Source organism: Chinchilla lanigera, unplaced genomic scaffold (assembly GCF_000276665.1).
Source record: "Chinchilla lanigera isolate Chin_1 unplaced genomic scaffold, ChiLan1.0 scaffold00004, whole genome shotgun sequence".
NCBI classification, from domain to species: Eukaryota; Metazoa; Chordata; class Mammalia; order Rodentia; family Chinchillidae; genus Chinchilla; species Chinchilla lanigera.
The window spans coordinates 41,257,236-41,277,802 of NW_004955405.1; the positions used below are offsets into that span (position 1 = coordinate 41,257,236).

At 57.5% G+C, this 20,567-nt stretch overlaps 1 protein-coding gene across 3 annotated transcripts in view; it reads left to right on the top strand.

Annotated features, from left to right (window-relative positions):
- Btbd11 (BTB (POZ) domain containing 11) overlaps positions 1 to 20,567 on the top strand; it is a 176,668-nt gene that overhangs the window by 134,100 nt on the left and 22,001 nt on the right. The window lies entirely within an intron of this gene.

Below are 20,567 nucleotides of genomic sequence, written 5' to 3' on the forward strand. Positions count from 1 at the left end.
CCCCAGTCGCTGCGCCATCGCGTCCCCAGGTCGCCTCCGAGTATCCGCGGCAGCCGGGCGGCCTTGTCCCGGGCGACAGGGACGCCCGTGCGGATGGAGCCGCGGCCGCGCGGCTGCTCCTGCGCGCTTTCCCTCGGTCCGCCCCTCCCGGCGCGTCCGCGGCAGGCAGCTTGCTGTCCCTCGGGTGCAGTGTGCCGGTGCTCTGCGCCTCTGCCCCGTGTCGGGGGCACTGCTGCGGGCCCCTGCTCAGGCTTGGTTCTGCGAAGCCGCAGCTCCCTCTGCGAGTCCTGCCTGGCTCCCAGCGGAACCGGAGGGTGGTGGCGTGTGCACACGTGTTTGTGTGTGCACACGTGTCTGTGCGCACACGCCAGCTCCCCAGCTGTTTTCCGGGACCCTGCCGTCGCTGGCCACAGGCAGGAGCCAGTCTGGGGAGGGGTGTGGAAGAGGGTGCACTGGCCCCAGGGTCGTGGCAGCCGCTCTGCTGAGTCAGGACCTCACACAGACTAATCAGTGTCGTGTTGAGCAGGTGTTAGGTTGTACGCCCACTTCAAAGACAGGGAAACTGAGGCACGGGCAGCTTAAATTCCATGCCAGGGAGACTACATCAGACGTGCTCAGAGGGGTTTGGGGATTTAGCTCAGCGGCACATCGCCTCCCTGGCAAGCACAAGGTCATGAGTTCGATTCCCAGTACTGGAAAACAAACAAACAGAAATGCTCAGAATCTGAAGTCACACCACCTGGACCCCTGGGCCCAAGCTCTAGCCACTGGGCTCTCCCCTCCAAGTATCTGTCTAGGCAGCTTGGGCTGTGCCACCAGGCCTTGCCTGTCCCCTAACCAGCAGGTCTCAGGGAGGCCTGGGGAACAGCTGTTTATTGAGCAACTGCCGTGTGCCAGGTATTGCAGCAGCCAGATTTGTGTATTTGTGACTGTTCTCCTGTCCCTGCTCAGCCTCAGGAGGTCAGCGTCACCTTACAGGTTAGGACCGTGGGGGCCCCGTAGCAGGGGTTCCAGGGGGGTGGTCCCGGGGGCTCAGCCTCTGCCCACCTCCGCTCGTTCCCCCGGATGTCCTGGCTGCTCCAGCTCTCCTGGCATGAGCCTGGGACTGCAGCGGGCAGGGAAAGTGCGATGCTTCCTGAACAGCAGAGCGTGACAGTGCCCCTCCTCAGTCTGCCGGCTGTCTCTAGTGCCCGCTGTCCGGGCCCAGACGCTGCTGCGCTGGTTCACTGGCTGTGCCCGGGGCCCAAGCTTGTTACCCTCTGGGCTGTGGCTTCCCCACAAGTAACGTGGAGATAAGAGCAGAGGTCCAGATGCGCTCAAGGTGAGCTCAGGAGGCCAGAGCACCTGCAGAGACCACGGCCGGAAGGAAGTAAGCTAGGAGGTCTCACGGGGCAGGGCCTGTGGCGGCGGAGGGCCGTTAGCGCTTCCGATGAGGCTCAAAGTGAGCACTGGTGTCCAGCAAAGTGGCGCTGCCTCCGAACAGAGCAGCAAATCAAGGCCCAGAGAACGCGTTGTTCCCAGACGCACACGGTGTCAGTGACCGCGGGGGCCGCCATCAAACCCGGGCTCCGGGAATCCACGTGGGCGCACCTGGCCCTCGGGGCGCTGTGCAGACTCAGCAGAGCGTGCACACACGTGAGCCTTTGTCCCTGTCCCCTGACCAGTGCAGGACGACAGCAGCTTTACACGGTGTTTGCGTTGTGTCCCCATCGTGAGAAGCCAGCGGTGGCTGCAGCTGAGGGGCACGTGCAGGTGCGTGTGACCCATGCCCCGCCCGTACCGAGGAGCCCCAGCGTCTGCGCGGTCCTGGAGCCGGTCCTTGAGGGCAGCTGCACCCGATCCTGGTCCCCACCCTAGACTGGACAGGTCCCCGGTGACTCTCTTCCGGGCGGATCTGTCCCTCTTCACAGTGGCACAGATGCAGCCTCGAGCTGTCTCTGCCCTTTCTGCAGCGTGGGGTGTGGCCCGGTGACCAAGTGGTGTCGTTCCAGCGGTCGCACGAGGATGTGTGTCTCGGTGCTGGCACTGGGGTGTGAGTGTGGTGTGGACAGACCTAGGGGCCCCGGGACCACACGGAGGCCAGGTCCATCCTGGGCCCAGGCTCTGAGTCCCCGTCTTCCCTCCACCGTTGGCGAGGTTGTTTCCTGAGTGACGCGCATCTGTAGAAGCTGTGTCACTGACTGTTCTGGCTGCATCTTAATCACATTTGGAAATAATTTCCAAAGAGAAAACTAAAATACAGTCAGGCCACCAGAGCTGCAGGTTCTCGGTCCACAGAGTCAACCAACTGTGAATCACAGATTTTAAAAAAAATTACTTCTGTACTGAATAAGTATAGGCTTCATGTCATTTATCCCTACACAATGCAGAATGATGGCTATTTCCATAGCATTTACAACAAACAAGATGCTACGGGTACCCAGAGAGGACTTAAAGTGTGCAGGTGGGCGTGCATAGGTTATGTGGGAATTCTTTCGCAGAGGGGTTCGGGCATTCCCAGCTCGTATTCACGTGTCACCCTGGGCCCAGTTCCCCACCAGTGCCAAGGAGCCTCTGTGTAGTGCTACTTTCCTAAATAAAAAGTGCGAGGTTTACAAGTTCCTTACCCAGAAAAGTCAGCGCATGCAGAGACATGCTCCCCTCCCACCCCACAGCTGTGCAGACCCAGTGTCCGTGTGTCTTCCAGCCTCACCTACGAGGACTAAAGAGGAGGCCGCCGTCTGCATTGTGCAGGAGCGCGATCAGAGAAGGCCTGTCCAGCACGGAGGCCGGGGCCGACTGCGTGCCCCGCGGTCACTGTCCCTGTGGCACATCTGTGGCGGTCCCCCGTAGCTGTGCATGGCAGCCCGTTACCCCGTTGCACAGATCCAAAGGGTCAAGGGAGCAGTCCCCGGAACCCGGGTGGCCAGGTGGCTCCTAGCTCAGGGTCAGCGCTCAGTCCCCGTCTGCTTAGGAACAGCCCAAGAAGGTGAGGCTCTGTGGGCACCTAACATGCAGGAACACGGTGCTGACAGCTGGATGCCGGTGACATTAGCCCGGCTAATTGCCTGCCAGCTGGTCGAGGTCTCCTGAAGGGAGGCCTCCGGGACCCCACCGGGAAGGGGCAGCCTCGCCAGGCAGCGCGTCCGCGTGTGTGCCAACTGGGTTCTCAGTGACCTTGCGCAGACGCTGCAGGAGCGGGGCTTTGTCTTCCTGAGCGGCAGCGAGGCCTCACCATGGTGATCAGGTATTCAGAGAGCGGCGCCTTTCCCAGAGCAGCCGCTCTGAGCCCGTGGCGACCCCTTCATCTTCCTCGGTAAAAGGCCGCGGTCATCCTGGGCCAAGGCAGCCCTTTTATTCCCGGGCTTGTTTTTCTGGAAACAAAGAGTGGAGGAGGTGGAGGGGAGCAAGGACAGTCAATACTCCTTGGCAGTTTCGTGGGTTTTCTTAATTATTGCTTTTGCAGTGCCTCAGAAATCCCGAGCCAAGCGCCGCTGTTTTCCTCCTCTTGGCAGGAGGTGGGTTTTCTGCTCTGGCGTGGGCTGCTTGGCACAGAGGTAGAGGGGGGCATTCGGATCCCCTTGTAGCTCATAGGTGGCGCATGCGAGCCGTGGGCTTCTCCCAGAACGGAGAAAACCTGCGTGCAGGTGCTGCAAACCAACTTCGGAGCTGTCTGGGAGAGGAAGGCTTGGGCTGGCGAGGTGCATGGGGCAGGGAACTGGCCAGCACATCCGGGGCTCTGCCCCACTGCTGTGTTTGCCGATCCCCACTGTGTGCCCAGCCCCATGCAGACGGCCCTTCTAGCGGACGACCCGGCCGAGTCCCTCTCCCCATCCCCACGGCTTGGCTTAGGCTTTTCTCTAGTTTTGACTTTTTAACGCATGTTTGCAATCCCTAGTGACCGCGGGTGCCACGGGGAACTGGAGCACACGCCTCACACGTCTTCATCCTTTCCTCACCCTTCTGCTTCTCCTCCTCCCTCCCCCATCACCTGCCCCCCTTCCCTCTTTACAAAATGTCCGTCTCCGGTGGCCTGTTATCTGTCGCTTATTTTGCCGTTGTCTTGGTTACTTTTTTCTCGCTGCTGGGACAAAATACCTGACGCCCAAAATTAAGGAAGGAAAGGTTTATTTCGCTTACAGTTCGTGGAAGTTTCAGTCCATACTTGGCAGATTACAAGGCAGAGTGGCACGTGGCAGAGAGCTACATCTCAGGGCAGCAGAACACAGCTCAGCTAAGCAACCACACACCAGGGCGGAATGGTGGAGGAGGAATGGCCTCAAGCACTCTTTTCCTCTCCCTTGCAAATGCAAACTATCCACCCCAGGGCGGTGTAGCTCTCACACCCACAATCATTCAACTCTAATAGCCTGCCCCATGGTCGCATGAGGCTTTGGAGGGGACACACAGACATAAACCATAACAGCCGTTGAGTTTATTTCTACTTTGAATTTCTCACCGAAGAGAAACCATGTGATCGCCTTTGCAAGATAGGAACGACAGGTGCTTTGCGGACGGAGCCACGGGGGTCAGGGTGAGGGTGGAGTGTGACGAGTCACACCACCGTTGGTGGCTGCAGCTGCTTCCGGTCACTGTGGGCCTCCCGGGCTTTTCCTACACGATGGCTTCTAGATCTGTTTGGTGTGGGCCACTTGGAGATCTCTTTTTTGCCTTTTTGAGACAGGGTCTCACTATGCAGTTCGGGCTGGCCTTGAGCTCACTGTGTAGCCCAGGCTGGTCTCAAACTCGAAACAACCCTCCTGCCTCAGCCTCCCCAGGGCTGGGATTACAGGCGTGCGCACACCACACCCGGCTACACCGAGTTCTAAGGTGAAGGTGGCACCACAGAGCACGGGTCCTGAAATTGTCCTGCCATGGTGGAAGGTTCAGGTTCCTTTAGCAGCTCGAGGCGGGGCACCGATGGCCACCAGAGAACACCTGCACCCCTCAGGAAGCACATGGTCACAGCAAGGGGGCTCCAGGCCTGGTGTGTAGGGCGCTGGTTCCAGGACTCCCAGATAACAAAGTCTGAGGCTGCCCAAGGCCCTTGGATAAAACGGCATCCCATTCATGTAGGACCCACACACACCCACCCGACAGCTTTCTGGATGAGTTTCGCACCCAGTGCAGTGTGAGTGCTGTGTGCACGGTTGTTGCCAGGTGCTGTGTGGAGGACAGTACCAAGGACAAGTCTGCACGTGTGCAGGGCAGGGCAGTCACACCGCAGGTCCCCACCAGGGGGACCGAGTGCACGGATGCAGGCATGGAGGGCACACGGTGCCACCTGAGCCCGCCCCGGGGCTGGGGACGCCGGACCTCAGCAGCTCAGGAAGACTGAGTCCTCAGCACTTGCCTGCCACTGAGAAGACACAGAAGGCAAACGGGTGAAGGACGGGTGGGGTGGCCCGGGGGGATCTGTGGAGCACGGTGAAGCAAGACGGTGGGGGCAGCGGGTCGGCATAAGGCCTGCCTTCCCATGGGACCGCGGGGCGGGCACACGGGCACACGGGCACACTGCTGCTGACCAGGGTAACCTCCTCCCGTGGGGCGGAGGGGCAGGCTGGGTGGCGAGGGGAGCAGCACAGGCACAGCCGCTCCAGCCGTGTCCTTGTTGCGTCCGTGCAGACCCCAGCCCCTGGAGGGCGGCCTGCGGAGCTGGCACCTGGCCGGCCGCGACGGCTCTGTGCGCCTGGAGGCTCCTCACCCCCTCAAGCCGCCGCCTCCACTCCCTTGCGTGTCCTTGTCCCCGCGTGCCCTGACGCGTCTCCAGCTGCCCACTCTTCTGCCCTCTCCCCGCCAGGGCACGTCGCTGTCCTCGCTGCTGCCCACTGCGGCACGCCGGGAGCCGCGGCTGCCCTGAGAGGTCAAAGCCTTCACACCTCCCGCAGCCCGGGGTGCGCTCTCTCCACTCCCGGGCACTCCGCGGCCCGGCTGTCCTCCGGCCGGGTCAGGGACGTGCCACAGGCCCGCGCACGGAGCCCTGCTGGCCCGATGCCAGGCGCTCAGCCAGGGCCTGTGCAGCACCGACTGTGTGCCCGGCTGGAGGTGGGCAGGGAGGCCCAGAAACTCCGGTGGAGACACCAGCTCACTCTCGTCCTGGAGAAAAGGCAGGAGCCCAACGAAACAGGTCCCTGTGGAGGAGACCACAGGGCTGGGGACACCAGGGAGCAGAAGGGACCTGGAGCGGGACCACATTCGGCTGGCAGCGTCTTTAGTGCCTTGTCAAAGAACGCTGTCTCTGAGCCTGGTGTGGCATGGGACCCTGGGTTCCACCCCAGCACCTGGGGGAGAAAAGGTACCTAGACTCCGAGGCTTCTTCACGGGAGCTTACCCAGCAAGGAGCACTCTCCCCAGGGCGGCGCTGTGGCCACACGGAGGGGCAGCGATGGCTTTGGCTTGAGAAGCATCTGATGTCCCTCCCAGGAGAGGATGCTCAGCAGGCTTCTCCCCGGAGTGAGATCCCTGCCTGGCCTCTCCCTAGCTAGGAGCACAGGCTTTTGGTCAGGCTGCCTGGGTTCAAATCCTGGCTGGACCACTTACTCCTGTGTGACCCTGGGCGCGCTGCTCACCCGCTCGGGCCTCAGTTTCTGGATCAGCGAGCTGGTGAGCGTGTTGGCAGCATGAAAGGGAGTAATCCGCAGGAACCAGGTAGCACAGTAGTGCCGATGAGGGGTGGCTGTCGTCCGTGCTCCTCCCCTCTGGACTGTGAAGGTCAGCTCTTCGGTCGCCAAACGCCGCGGCCTGGCCTCACTCTGGAGTGACGGAAGTCAGGCGTACGAGCAGCAGTAATTACCAGGGGCGGCGGCACACACCTGCGATCCCACACGGAGGTGGCTGAGGCAGGAGGATCACTGAGTTCGAGGCCAGCCTGCGCTACAGAGGTAGTGAGCACACGGGAGACAGTCAGTGGCCCCAGCAGAGGCCCAGGGGGGCTCACACTCTGAGCCACCGCCAAGGGTTTAGACGTCTGGAAACAGGAGGAAGACCAGCCAGGGTGACTGGCCTGGGAGCCGCTGCCCCAGCCACGTGACCCAATGCCCTGTGTGCGAAGGCCTTGTCTTTCCTCTGGCGCGTGGGGCGATGGTGGCCGTGGTTGGCTGGAGTCCCCAGCAGCAGAGCCGCAAAGGAGAGCCACAGAGGAAGCCGGCGGGAGGTGAGCACCCATGTGTGCAGACCACACCGGTGGCCCCGATGGCGAGGGGAGCTGCTGGGGACAGGAGACCTTCGGAAGAAACCAACAAGCGTGGACCTCGCCTCCGACAGCCGGCTTCCTGCTCTCTCTGGGGCCGGGGCAGAGTCGGCTGCCCTGGTCTTGGGACCTGGCTCACCACGGAGGCCCCACAGTAAGTGCCGAGCACATGATGCACAGGGGACACAAAGATGGGTCGGCGACACTGTAACTCGGACGCTGAAGGTGTCCAGGGGAGACCCTGACCGGCAGGTGACCAGTGAGGTCTTGGGTGAGGCCAAGGTCACCCAGGGGATGGGGGGCAGAATTGTCACCACGAGACCAGGCAGCGGCCCACGGTCAGAGAGGAGCCGAAGAGAGTGACAGCAGGCACCGAGGACAGTGAAGTGGGGCCGGGCCACCAGAAGCCAAGGTCGTGACTCCGGAAGAGGGGACGCAGGCTGAGAAGAGGCCAGCAGGCCCGGCAGTGGGCACGTCCGTGCCCCACGCAGCGCGCCCAGAAGAGCAGTGGGGAGGCAGAAAGCAGACGGCAGGTGCAGACGGCCTGCCAAGGCCTGGACTCCATCCTGAGCCTCCGAAGTATTAAAAGCAAACAGAAACACATTTGGTGCCGACAGCGGCACCGAGCCGAGTCTTCAGCACAGTGGGGCGCACGTCCAAGCGGGCGCTCCGGTCCCAGCCACAGTCTGAGGCTGTGTCGTTTGCCCTGGGAGACCCGCTGTCCCGGGACGGGTGGGTGTGGTTTTCACCTTTCTTTTGGGGGCCCAGTGTTGATTCTGTTAGATTTTCACCCCGTGTGCTCCTGACTCACATGACAGCCACGCCCTCACTACAAGCCACTCCCTCGAAGCCAGGGCTGAGGTGCCCTGGGCCACCCTGATGAGCAGGACCCGTCCTGCAGGAAGCCCATGGCATCACAGTGCCCTGCATGTGCGCTGGTCTCCTGGGTACGCTGCCCTCTCCTCGCTCCACCCAGCTGCCCTTCGGGAGGTGACAGCACCGGCTGGATGAGCCCCAGTGTCTTTTCCAGCTCTGAAAACTGCTCGGTTTTGGAATCAGACATTAGATGTGCGAAGCGGCCCGGACATTCTGACCTGCGGGGGAGACTGAGGCATGAAGGCCGTGAGGGAATACAAGTGGCTTGAACGCACGTCCTCCCTCATGCCTCTATGAGAAGACAAGGTCTGGGGAGTCCCCACCCCCATGAGGAGCTGTCTTCTCGTCTCACCCTGAGAAACCAATGCTTGAGGTGAGGACCCTGCCTGCGGTTCACAGAGAGTGTGACCCAGCTAGAACAAGCCAGGTCTGTCCCTAGCCCATGCACTCTCTGCTAGGAAGGCAGCTCCAGTCACAGATTTCACAGGAAATGTGGAACTCGCCTTGCCATGGGCCCATGGATGTGGTGACGGCATCAGCCACCGGATGCAGTTCCTCTTAAGAATTCCCGTGACTCGCCAGCTTTGGCCAATGCCAGGTCTCCCTGTGAAGAGAAGACAAACACAAATATTCTACCAAGTGGCAAAGAAATCCGTGAGAAGTCCATGGTCTGGCTACCCTGGAAACGCAGATGCGGAGCCCACCAAGGTACACAGGTCACAGCAGCAGGTGGGGAGAAGATGAGTCTGCTCTTGCCAGACATGCACCAAGACAGAGATTAGTGAGAGCTCGAAAACTCCACTGGAGGGGACCATGGACCTGCTTTCCAGAAAACCTGAAAACACGTCGTTCTGCTCTCGCGTCTGTCCCTGGAAAAACACTTCCTTACTGAAGGGAGGAGACTTGGTCAAGGGTGTACGTAAGTGCAGTGTTTGCAACAGCAAGACAGGCTGTGCTGTGCGTCCCCAGCGTGGATAAGGAAACTGTGGTGCGTTCCTTACATGGGAGGCTGAGTAGCAATGAGAACAAGCGAACTGGAATCTACATGTTTTTCCATGGCGAACTCCCAAATATTATGCAAACAAGAAATGCAAGTTTCTAGGAAGGATTTATGTAGTTTGCTAACATTTATGTAGTTTGCCAGCATGTAAAAAAGGCCATAGATATTTGTGAGTTCATATACAGAGGCCACAAAAAAATGTATATATCAGGAAAAGAAAAACTTGTATAAATAATGCTAAATTTATTGAGACATCATGAGATTAATACAAGCTTCCTTTGCCTCTGCATTTACAAGAGGTGCTCAAAATGCTGGCCATGATATTATTTTTCTTTTCCTGAAGTGTGTATACATTTTTTTGGCAGACTCTGTACATACCAAAGCATACACGAGGATGCTAGGTGTCAGGTTTGAGAGAAAGGGTCCTTGCAGGAAGGTGGGAGACAGGATAGGACCGGGAGACGGGGACTTGTATGTTTGCGATGCTTTACTTTTCCATCTTGGTGGGGTGGTGAGCATGGCGGGGTGTCGCTGTCTTCATCTGTATTTTACGTGTGCCTATAATTATTTGCTAACGGGAAAGCAGTCTACTTAGCACTTGCAGCAGTATGTTCAGAAGACCAATTCTGGGCTTTGAATAAGCATTAAGCAAATTATAAATAAGTATTACAAAAGTGTTGAGTGGCTCAACAAATTTAGGAAATGCTAGCTTAAATAAAATTAAACAGGCTTTTGAAAAAAGGTTTCTAGGTGCTTTTAACATCTTCCATTTCTTATAAATTCAAAGGGAAGGTTATTCTATATAACTATTTTCCGTGGACCGGGAGTCAGCAAATCTGACCTCCTGCCCCATTTTTGTAGATAAATTTAAACAGGAAGACCACCACACCGGTCTCAGAGTAGACTCTGTGGCTGGTCTCCATGCAGTGGCTTAGGTCAGTGGTTAGGACCAGGGCCACATGGCCCACAGAGGCTGCAGTGTTAACCCGCCCTTTACAGAACCAGTGTGTGGACCCCTCCTGAGCACTCAGAACGGGCATCGCTGGGCCTGCACTGCCGGTGTGGACCCTAGGACTCAGCCTCACACCTCAGGAAGTGGTTTGCGTATCATGAAAACTGCCGTAAAGAAGACACAGTTCTTTCTCCAGTCCCAGCGGAGGGGCTAGCTGCGCTCCCCATGTGCGTCACTGAACTGGCTTGAATTTAAACGGCATATGGAAGGGACCGCTCAGGAAACAGATCCCTTCATTGCGACAGGCAGAACGCCATGGCCTGGACAAGACAGGAGCTTAAAGTTCTCCTTCATGTAACCATCCAGGCACAAGCAGTCCTGGGCTCTATAGCTTCTCCGTAAGGTCAGGACCGAGGAACTTCCCACTCATTGCTCTGATGTCCCTTGGGTGGCACCTTCCTCCGCATGGCCCACCCAGCAGGACCTCTAACTAGTGGGACAGGAGAAGTAGAAGGGAAAAGCAGGCAGGGAGATTGCGCAATCATTCCTCCAGTGTCCCATTGGCCAGACATGCTCATGTGACCATGCACAGCTGAAAGGTGATCTGGGAAATGTAGTCTATATAAGCAGCCATGTGCCCAGCTAAAAATGTGAGTCCTGCAACAATACAGGAAGAAGAGAAGGGCTTCTGGAGGACCACAAGCAGTCTCTGTTGGGAGAGGTGCATTAAGAGCTGCACCCTTAATCAGGGTGAGTACTTTCCTAGAGGTAGGCCTTATTTTTCACTCTTTAAAAACAATCAGACACGATGCTGAAGCAAGAGATCTATAATGCTGCTTCATCATTTTCTATGCAAAATAACATGACAACCTGCTCAGTCACGAGCACACTGGTTCCTTCCTCCTGGGGGTTTGCAGCCCTTGGTGTTGAGATGAATTTTTTTAAACATCTTCAAACAGAGCTCAAATTTCTGTCTTTGGGGAGAGGCAAAGGCAGTGGCTCTGAACCACTAACTGGACTTTGAGTTGTGAGGAAGAAGGGTTTTAGGCCCCCGGATGTCTCTCCAAAGCAGGAAGGATTGGCGGGGGGTGGGGAGGGAGTCTGGAATCACCCTTGCTTTTCCTCATCTGAGGCAGGTTTAATGAGCTGGTTCTTTTCTGTACTTTAGTAGCAGCATTAAACAGCAAGTGGGCACAGTTCTGAACCAAGATTTCTCCCAGGAACTTTACAAGCATTACATGTTCCATTTACTGCAATCATATAATTTTTTTCTGTCTTAGAAAGGCGCACAGAGATTTTGGTGTGACTTATCTCAGCACAAAGCACTCGCAATTTGTTAATCTTTTTTGCCACCTAAAAGAAAAGGAAGAGCTCTACAGGGGAGAGGCTGCAAGCTGGGAGAGGGATTTGGCGGAGGCTGTCGGGGGAAGTGTGCAGAGGGCCTGGGGGTGTGGATCCCAGCCAGGCCCACCGCCTTCCAATGTGCCATTTCACGATTCATTTCTGAAGCCACTGTTTTCTTGTCACACTTACAGAGTCCCGTAATGGGAACTGCTCGATATGTACGAAATGATGCAGACAGTTGATTAGCCTACACCAGGGTTTCTCAGCCTCAGCGCTACGGGCGTTGGGAGCTGGGTGATTCTTTGGTGCAGTAGGGTGGGGTGGGGTGGACTGTCAGGGTGTGGCGGGTATTAAGCAGCACCCTGGCCTCTTCTGGAGGTGCTAGCAGTGCCTGCCTAGCATGACACCCAGGACTGTCCAGCTCAGCCCTGGTGACCATCACAGACCTAGCCAGACCTCCAGGTGTCCATTGCTGAATCACTTAGCGGGAGCACGAGTCCTTTGCTCCCAAGTACATCTGTGACTCAGCCACATAGTCAGACCTTCTCAGGCTTCCAGTTTTTTTATTTTGTTTTGGGGAGAGGCAGGTGTCTGTTTTGCTTGTGTTTTGCAGTACTGGGGGTGGAACCCTGGTCTTCCTGCTGAGTTACGTTCCTGGTCCTCTTTCAACTGTTTACATTTCGAGACAGGGTCTCCCTAACTTGCTAAGCTGCCCAGACTAGGCTTGACCTTGCCATCCTCCTGCCTCAACCTCCCAGAGGGCTGGGGTGACAGGCGTGCGCCTCCATGCCTGGCTCAGCTTCTAGTTTCTTGATGTCAAGACAGGGGACGCTGAGCTGAGCGATACCTTTCAGCACCGTCGTTCTGGCGTTCCACACATCAGAAGCTGTGAAACGGAACTTGTCTCTAGCATATGCTTCAAAGGCAAGCAAAACGGGGGAGAGAGTTAAGGGAGGCATAACCAGGTACTCGCCAGGAAGAGGAGGAGAAGTGGGCGTGGCCAGCAGGGGTGGTCAGGAAGTGGATGAAAAGCAGGGACTCCTCTGAGAGAATGCAGCAGAGCTTCAGACCCGAAAGCCAAGGTTGGGAATTTGTACTTCCCTGGCAATCAGTTTCTTACCTGGCCACTTACCCAGGTGGCACCAGCAGTGCTGCCCTCGGCAGGTGTGGGGCCCTGCGACCGCAGACAGCAGCAGGGCCATGGTTGGTGAGAGAACCCAACCACTGCCCACCTGGGCCCAGGTCCCAGCTGTAGCCCAACTGGCTGTGTGATCTCCAGCAAGTTTCTAAGCCCTCTGGGCTGTAATCCCCTCACCTTAAAATTGGAGATAAATTTTTTAGGGCTCAAAGAAAGGATTTGATAAGAGGACGTGTGTGAATGAGTATATTTGTATGCACATATATTTCCATGACACAGGTACACTCATTCACATAAGCGTATGGGCGACATTTAGATACAAAAATGGGGGAGTGTGTGAAATTAGAGCAGTGGCTGGCACATAGTAGCTGTTACTACCATAAGTCTTTGACATTATGCTCCGAGAGCCTATGAAACATTTCCGGTGTGGAAGCATTCAGCACGGTGCTTGATGTGGAACAGGAAATCAGAAGGAATTAATGAAAATCTCTGGGGTTTTTTTCTTTTTGTGCTACTGGGGATGGAACCCAGGGGCTTGCTCATGCCAGCCGGGCACTCTGCCCCTGAGCTACCTCCCCAGCCTTTTATGTTTTTGAGACGAGTCTCAGTTGCCCAGGGTGGCCTCAGACTTGCGGTCCTCCTGACTTAGTCTCCAGCGTAGCTGGGGTTCCAGCTGTGCACCACCACCATGCCCAGCGTAATGAAGACTTTTAAAAATAGCTTCTGTCTGTGATACTTGAACCTACCCAGTTTCACCGTCATCCGGGACCCAGGGGTGGAGGCCACCAGGGCTGGGGTTGTGTGGCTGGGGCTGGACATGGGACAGCAGGGCGACTGGACCCATGCCCGCTGCACTCCGCAGCTCTGCAGGTCAGACCAGACCAGACCGGATCGGACCGGAACGGACTGTTTGCACTCCGTGTGGGCTAGGCCTGTGCACCCTGCCGGCACTTCTCCCTCCACCTTTCCCTCCTGCCTCCGCCCTGAACCGCTCCCACTTTCTTCTCTGCTGGTGTCTCAGGCAGAGCTCAGGGCTGGCTTTGCAAGGCACCGGGCTGCTTTTTTTTTTTTTGGTTTTGGTTTTTCTCCGGTACCGGGAACCAAACTCACGACCTTGCACTTGCCAGGCAGGCGCTTTTGCGGCTGAGCTAAATCCCCAGCCCCCCCGGGCTGCTTTCAAACAAAAGCTTAGGGCAGCAGTCAAGGCCTTGTCCCCAGCCGCCGGCGGCGCACCCCTGCGACCCTGGCCTGGGGTCCTGTGGGCTGCCAGGGCTCCGTGTCACACTTCTGACCCTGGGGCCATGAACAGCCCCTGCTTCCCATGGCTCTGTTGGCCTTGGACCCCCACGGGGCTGCATGCTCGTTAAGTCCCAGGAAGATTGCCCACCAGGAGAGGAGCTGCGCTGGCTGCTGTCTCCTGGCCTTGGTGTGAGGGAGGGGGCAGGGGGCCGTGCAGCATGACCCCGTGGTCCCCTCTGAGCTGTGATGGTGCTGTCACCTGTGTGAGAGATCCGCCAGTGCAGGCCGGCAGGGCTGTGGCTGCCCGGATCGTGTGAGGGCCCAGCCGCCTCCTGTCTTGTTGCCTGGCATTGCTCTAGAGCAGGAGCCAGCAGACAGTGGCCCCTGGTCAGCCTCTTGGATTTTTAAAGTTTATTGGAACACAGCAACACCTACGATCTTGCGGATCACAGGACAGGACAGGTGGGTCACAGTGAAGACTTGTGTGCCTCTTAAGGAAGAGTCAGAGCATCGCAGTGTCGTCCCCTGCCACAGGACCACAGCCGGCCAGAGCCCAGGGCAGGAGGCTATTCTGGATCCCTCCTTCCCGCCGACAGCCTGGGTGACGGGACCACCTCCAGGGGGCTGGCCTGTAGCCGGACCCTGTGCACAGGGCGTGAGTGTGGGATCGCGGCGGCCTGTCCTTTGAACTCTGGCCTCCACTTCCAGGAGCAGAGGGCTGGACCTCACACAGACACAAGTCACACTGGACTTTGTGGTGAGGCAGCTTGGGCTGCGTGGAGGGCTGAGGAGCCCGGGAGAGCTGCAGCCCTGAGCCTGAGGCCTGCTGTAGGGCCCTGAGTCTGCCTTTGGGTTTGGTCATGGTTGAAGCTTGAGTCAGGCTCCCTGGGCTGCAGCCGGCCCCATCACGCGATCTGTGGGATCTTCCGAGAGAACCCAGCACCACAGCGCCCCAGGTGGGGCCACGAGCTCTCTCCCGGCCCCGTGGCAGCCAGTGCACAGCCCACGCCCTGCAGCGCTTGATTCCAGCACCTTCTGTGGGCTGGGAGCCCAGGCGGGGCAGCGCGAGGCCTCAGGAGCCACCGCCAACTGGGCCGTGTGGCCAGGCTCACTCATTCCGGGCGCCCGAGAGCACGGGCGAGGCCCTGGCAGCCAGGGAGGCCCCACCTGGGCTGCAGCACCCTGTGCCGGAGGAGGGAGGCGGTGGGGCCGGTGACCATCACGCTCTGTGCGGCTTCATCCCCGTGTCTTCCGCTGACCTCACTACAGAGAGTGACAGGCGTATTTTACAGATGGGAGACTGAGGCCGGGAGTGGTCAGCACCCACCCAAGTTCCCACTGCAAGTAAGAAGCAGACAAAGGAGGTGAACCCGGGTCTTGGTCCCCAGCTCTGCTGCCTCTGTGAGAACACAGGCTGTGGTGTCACACACTCGGACCGTCCCCGGAGACTGGCAAATAATAAGAGGAGCGGTGACCTCCTTCCAGGATGGATCAGCCCAGGGGGCAGGAGTGGCACGGCGCCGAGGCCTGGCCTACCAAGAGGGCGCTGCGAAGGGTGGCTCTGATTGCTGATGGTGGCCTTGGGGCCATGTGGGAACCGAGGGCAGGGCCCAGGGATAGGTGTCCCTGTGAGGGGTCCATGGCGCCCGAGGAAGCCTTTCCTCGCCTGCTGAGCGTCCCAGAGCTGTGTTGTGCTCTCCCTGACTCTGTCCCCAGCCCTGGGGTCACCGGCCGCTCGCAGAGCCATACTGCCCAGGCGCAGCCTCTCCGGGGTCCAGGCTTCCCCACCACGGGGGCTGCCTCGTGTGCAGGGGTGTTTGTGGCGGGGTCTCTCTGAGGCATAAGGAGCACTTTGTCCACAGTGTCCTAAGTCCGTCTCTGCTTTCGCCTCTTCCGAGCACAGCCTGTCCTTTCCGCGCAGGCGCGTTTTGCTCTGTGATTTATGGTTGTGACATGAGGTCTCAGCGTCTGGGAAGACCTGTGTGCTGCGCACTGCACTCTCCTCGTGCTCTACGTGGAGCATCTCGTTCGCTCGCACCCAGCGTCCCGGGAGGAGGGTGCGGTATTGTTACCACGCTGGCTTCACAGTAAAGCAGTTAAGGAATGAGCCGCAAGACCACATCGTCACTAAGTGGCAGGGCTGGGGTTTGAATCCAGCAGTGAGACGCTGAGTTCGTGCTCTTAACTTGTGTGTAGCACTAGAGGATAACAGGCACACAGGTATCCGGGTGTCACCGGCACGGATTGGTCACATGAGGTGCATCAACTCTCCGCCCCAATCCACTCCTTCCTGAGGGCAAAGCCCTCTGCAGACATCTCTCTGTTGTTTTATTTTTTTGTTTTGTTTTGGTTTTTTTCTGGTACCGGGAATCGAACTCACGACCTTGCGCTTGCCAGGCAGGTGCTGTGCCGCTGAGCTAAATCCCCAGCCCCAGACATCTCTCTGTCTGCACAGTGGGAAGATATCAAGCCAGTCTCTCGGGACCAGGGCACTTGAGAAATGTTGCTGGCTGCTTGCTTAAATTGATCAGGTTTTTATTGCACCGCAGGAAGCCACTCCAGGGAAAACCACAGAGCTGGTCACCTTCTGGTAAAGCCCTGGGTGCCTGGCTTAATAGATTTCTGCATGCACAGGCAGGCACAGAGGAGGCTCGCCTGCGGGTTCAGGCCATGGGGAGCTACAGGATGATGGGAGCCAAGATCCTCCGGGGACTCTGCAGAGAATAAATAACCCTTGAGCTGGGTTTGCAGGAATTTTGCTTCTCTTTTTGTAGTTACCTTTTCCAACAAACCAGGCTGGACAGAAAACCGTGCCTTCAGAGGCTTCAGTGAAAAATATTTCCTACCTGCTTTGGTCTGCTTGCCTGCCTTACTGTAAAGTTCAGGAGCTACGGGCTTTATTTGCTCCATGGGTCCCCAGGATTCTTGATAAGCAGGTGCTTCCTGGGGCCCCGCTCTCGGGAATGAATGGCACCAAGACCCCCCAGCAGGGAAAAGACATGCTCCTCATACGTGGTGTCGGGAAAAGTGGCTATGTCCATGCAGAGGAATGAGATTAGACCCTTAACTCACACCGTATACAAACATCAACTCCAAATGAATTCAACACTTAAACATAAGGTCTGAAACAATAAAACCACTTTAAAAATACATAGATGAAAAACTCCATGAGTTGCTTTTTACAGTGACTCCTTGGATATGTCCCCAAAAGCATGGGCAACAAAAGCAAAAATAGATTGCACTGAAGTCAAAAGCACAGCAAAAGAAACAGTCAACAGCATGAATGGACAACTGCAGAATGGGAGAAGACACTTGCAAACACAAATCTGAAGGGGTTCCTCGCCAAAATGCAGAAGGAACTCGATCCAAAGCAAGACGACAAACCACTCAGTTTAGAAATGAGCAAAGGGCCTAAGCAGACATGTCTCAGAGGAAGCACAGAGATGGTTAAAGTGTGCACGAAAAATCCTCGACGGCACTAATCCTCAGGGAAGTGAACTCAAAACCACAGGATGGTGCTGCTCACACTGTCGGGATGGCTGCTGTCAAAGAGCTAAGTGCTGACAACGGTATGAGGAAAAGGACTCCTACACACTGCTGCTGAGAACGTAAGTTAGCACAGCTATGGCAGGAAGCATTAGGAAGGGTCCTCAAAACACAGAAAGTAAATAGAGCTACATCTGATCCGGCAATGCTGCTGCAGGGCATAAATCCAAAGGCAACACATCATTTTATGGAGGAGAGTTTCTGTGTTCTTGTGTCACTGAAACCCTGTTCAGAACAGCCAGGATATCAAGATACAGACTGAACCTCCCTGTCCCTCTGCAAATGAATAGATAAAGGAAACATGGCCTTTATGTGTGACGAAGCACTATGCTGCCATTAAAAAGGAAACCCTGTCACTTGACAGCATAAATGAAACTGGAGGACGTTATGTGAAGTAAAATAAGCCAGGAACAGAAAGAAATACCCCATGACCTCAGTTACATACGGAACCTGAAAAGATTGAACGCCTAGAAAGAGTAGAACGCAGCTACCAGGGCCTGGCCGTGTGGAGGGAGACCAGAGAGATGTTGGTCAAAGCAGGCAAGTTTTCAGTGAGGCCCGAGGAAGAAAGTCAAGAGACCTGAGGGATGCCACGGGCACTGTGGTTACTTGTACCTGGGAGACTGCTGAGAGCAGATCTGAAGTGTTCTCTCCACAAATGACCAGCTTGCGATACAATGCATGTATCACCGCGGCCATTCCACAAGGCATGGACGTCTCCAAACATCACATCACACCCCAAAGCAGATCCAATTTTAGCGATGGATTATGATTAAATTAACTGCTTTTTTAAAGAAAAGAGTGGATGATGGGTGGTGCATGCCTCTCCATGGGTTGGTGCTGCGCTGTCTCAGCTACAGCAGAGCGGCCAAGGTGGTCCCACCCAGGAGAGGGAGATGCTGGTGGAAGAAACCAACTTTAAAAAGTAAATGACACCGGGCGTGGTGGCGCACGCCTGTAATCCCAGCTCTCGGGAGGCTGAGGCAGGAGGATCATTGCAAGATCGAGGCCAGCCTGGGCTACAAAGTGAGCTCAAGGCCAGCCTGAACTGCATACTGAAAAACCAGTAAATGAAAAAAACCAGTAAATGAAAGACTGACGGACTGTGAAAGGTGACGCACGGGGCTGGCTGGGAGGTGGTGAGTGGAGGGGCAGGAGGGTGTGGAGACGAGTGGTCGGTCGCCGCCCGCTCTGCAGGGCAAAGTCTGCAGCAAGGTTGCCCTGGGCCTGTGAAGGGGCAGGAGGCAGAGGAAGGGGCGGGAACTGAGGTGCAGGTGGGCCCCTCAGGCCGCGCCTGCAGAGTGGCTTTCTCATTGGCAGCCTGGAAGGTGGCAGGAGGTTTTCAGCAGGAGTGTGGCATGGCTCCGGTCCTTGTCCTGAGCTCAGCTTGACCTTGTGGCGGGGATGGCGTGGCCGAGGCTGTCACCTCACTCAAGGCCCGAGAGCCACCTGGGGCTGAGGACGGGGCGCTGGAAGGCAGGGGAGCAGCAGATTTGGGATTTGGTGGTAAAGCACCGGCCAGCAGAGGGACACGGTGTGCAACCAGTCTGACATGAGTGCCTGGTAGACTGCTGCGATGACCCAGTGGAGTGACCAGACAGACTTGGGGTGTGGGGCAAGGTCCCCGAGAAAGCTCTGAGGGACCTCAGTGCAAAGAGGTGGAGTTGAGTTGGGTGTGGGACACGTGGGCAGGACAGAGGCTCCGGGCCCCACTGAGGGGCTGAGTGGGGTGTCAGGTCCCTCAAACTACTCCTGCTCAGCCCTTAGCCAGCTCCGTGACTCAGTTTCCTTGTCTCTGGAGTGGGCTTCCAATAGCACTTAGATCGTGGGCTTAGTGAATGCACAGGAAGCGCTTAGGTTTCAGTAGTGAGTGTTCAGTCAGCGTCAGCTTCCTGTAATAAAGATTAGCATCATCTTAGCTGCAGTAATTTTCTTGCCATTTGTCTCTTTCTAATTAAAATCAAGGACCTCGGAGCTGGTAAACACTTCTGACGCTTTTGGAAGATCTGTTGACGCGCCTGAGTGCTGGGGCTCTGGGTCTGTCTCCCTCCTCCTGAGCCCCCCTGTCCACAGGAGGCGCCTGACACTCACGGGGCTCAGGACCTTGGGCCTGCAGGAAGGAAAAGACAAAATCGGAAAGGCTGACTGCAGTGAGTCCCTGAGCCCTGAGGCGATCAGAAGGGGCCTGGGGACAGAGGAGGCAGGCACAGGACCTCGGGGTTGTCTGGGTGACAGCCACCTGCGGCACCCTTGTCCTCAGATGGGGACTCTGAGGCCTGCTGGTGGGCGTCCTTGCCCACCTCGGGTCCAGACTCCGCTCCCTTCCTAAGGCCTCCCTGATTTCGCCCAAGGCCCTTGTGCTGTCCCTGAACCTCCGCTGCCTTCTCCGTGGTCTCTGAAGCTCCTTCTGTAGCCTTTTTTAGGAACCACTGGTCTTGGGGTGAGCCCACCACCGTGCCAGGGCCTCTGCTTCCCTCTGGAGACAGACGTGTGTGCACCCCGTGTCCACAGTCAGACGGCCCCGCCTCTCCCCCGATTGAAGAGGGGACAGCAGATCACTCTGTGACGCGGGTGTCCTTTACCTGCGTCAGCTGGCACCCCCAGCCCGGGAACCAAGCCCCAAGCCCCGGAGAGCTGGGCCAGTTGACCTCACAGCCCTGCCCGCTCTGCGCCCTGAGGCCCTCTGCCCGGACGCTTGGGCCTCACCCTCTGCCAGCCTGGTCCGTGGTCCTCCCAGGAGAGTGGCTGGGGGGCAGTGGTCTTGCCTCCCACACCTGCCACTGGGAGGCCTTTGTCCTGGAGTCCAGGTCTGTGCAGCCTGGTGCCCTCCGTACTTCCACGGTCCCCTCAGGGCTGCAAACAAACAGGCCTTTGGCAGCCTGGCCTGACGGCTCTCCCGGGCCATGGCCACCCTTTTGGGCCCTTCTGCACCACGCCTGCGCCCTCTGGTGGCAGGAAGCTGCGCTGCTGGGTCCGAGCAGCAAGGGAGGAAGGGTGGATCGGGAGGAGCCCGGCTCCAGCTTCTGTCTGCTTCCTGAGGCTCCCGTGGCTGTCCAGCCCTCAGTCTTTGCCCAGCTCCTGGCCTGACACAAACGTCCTGCAGCAAGTCACCTTCTTGGCTCCTCCAGGGGCAGAAGGGAGATCGTCCCTCCCCGCCCCTGCCTTCCCCACATGGCACATTGTGAGGCCGCACCACCCTGCACCACGAGAGGAAGTGGGGGCAGCCCTGCTCCTGAGGTCACCGCGGGGAGCAGGCACTGCAAGGAAGGAAAAAGAGCCCGTGCTGGGCCCTGTCCCTGAACCG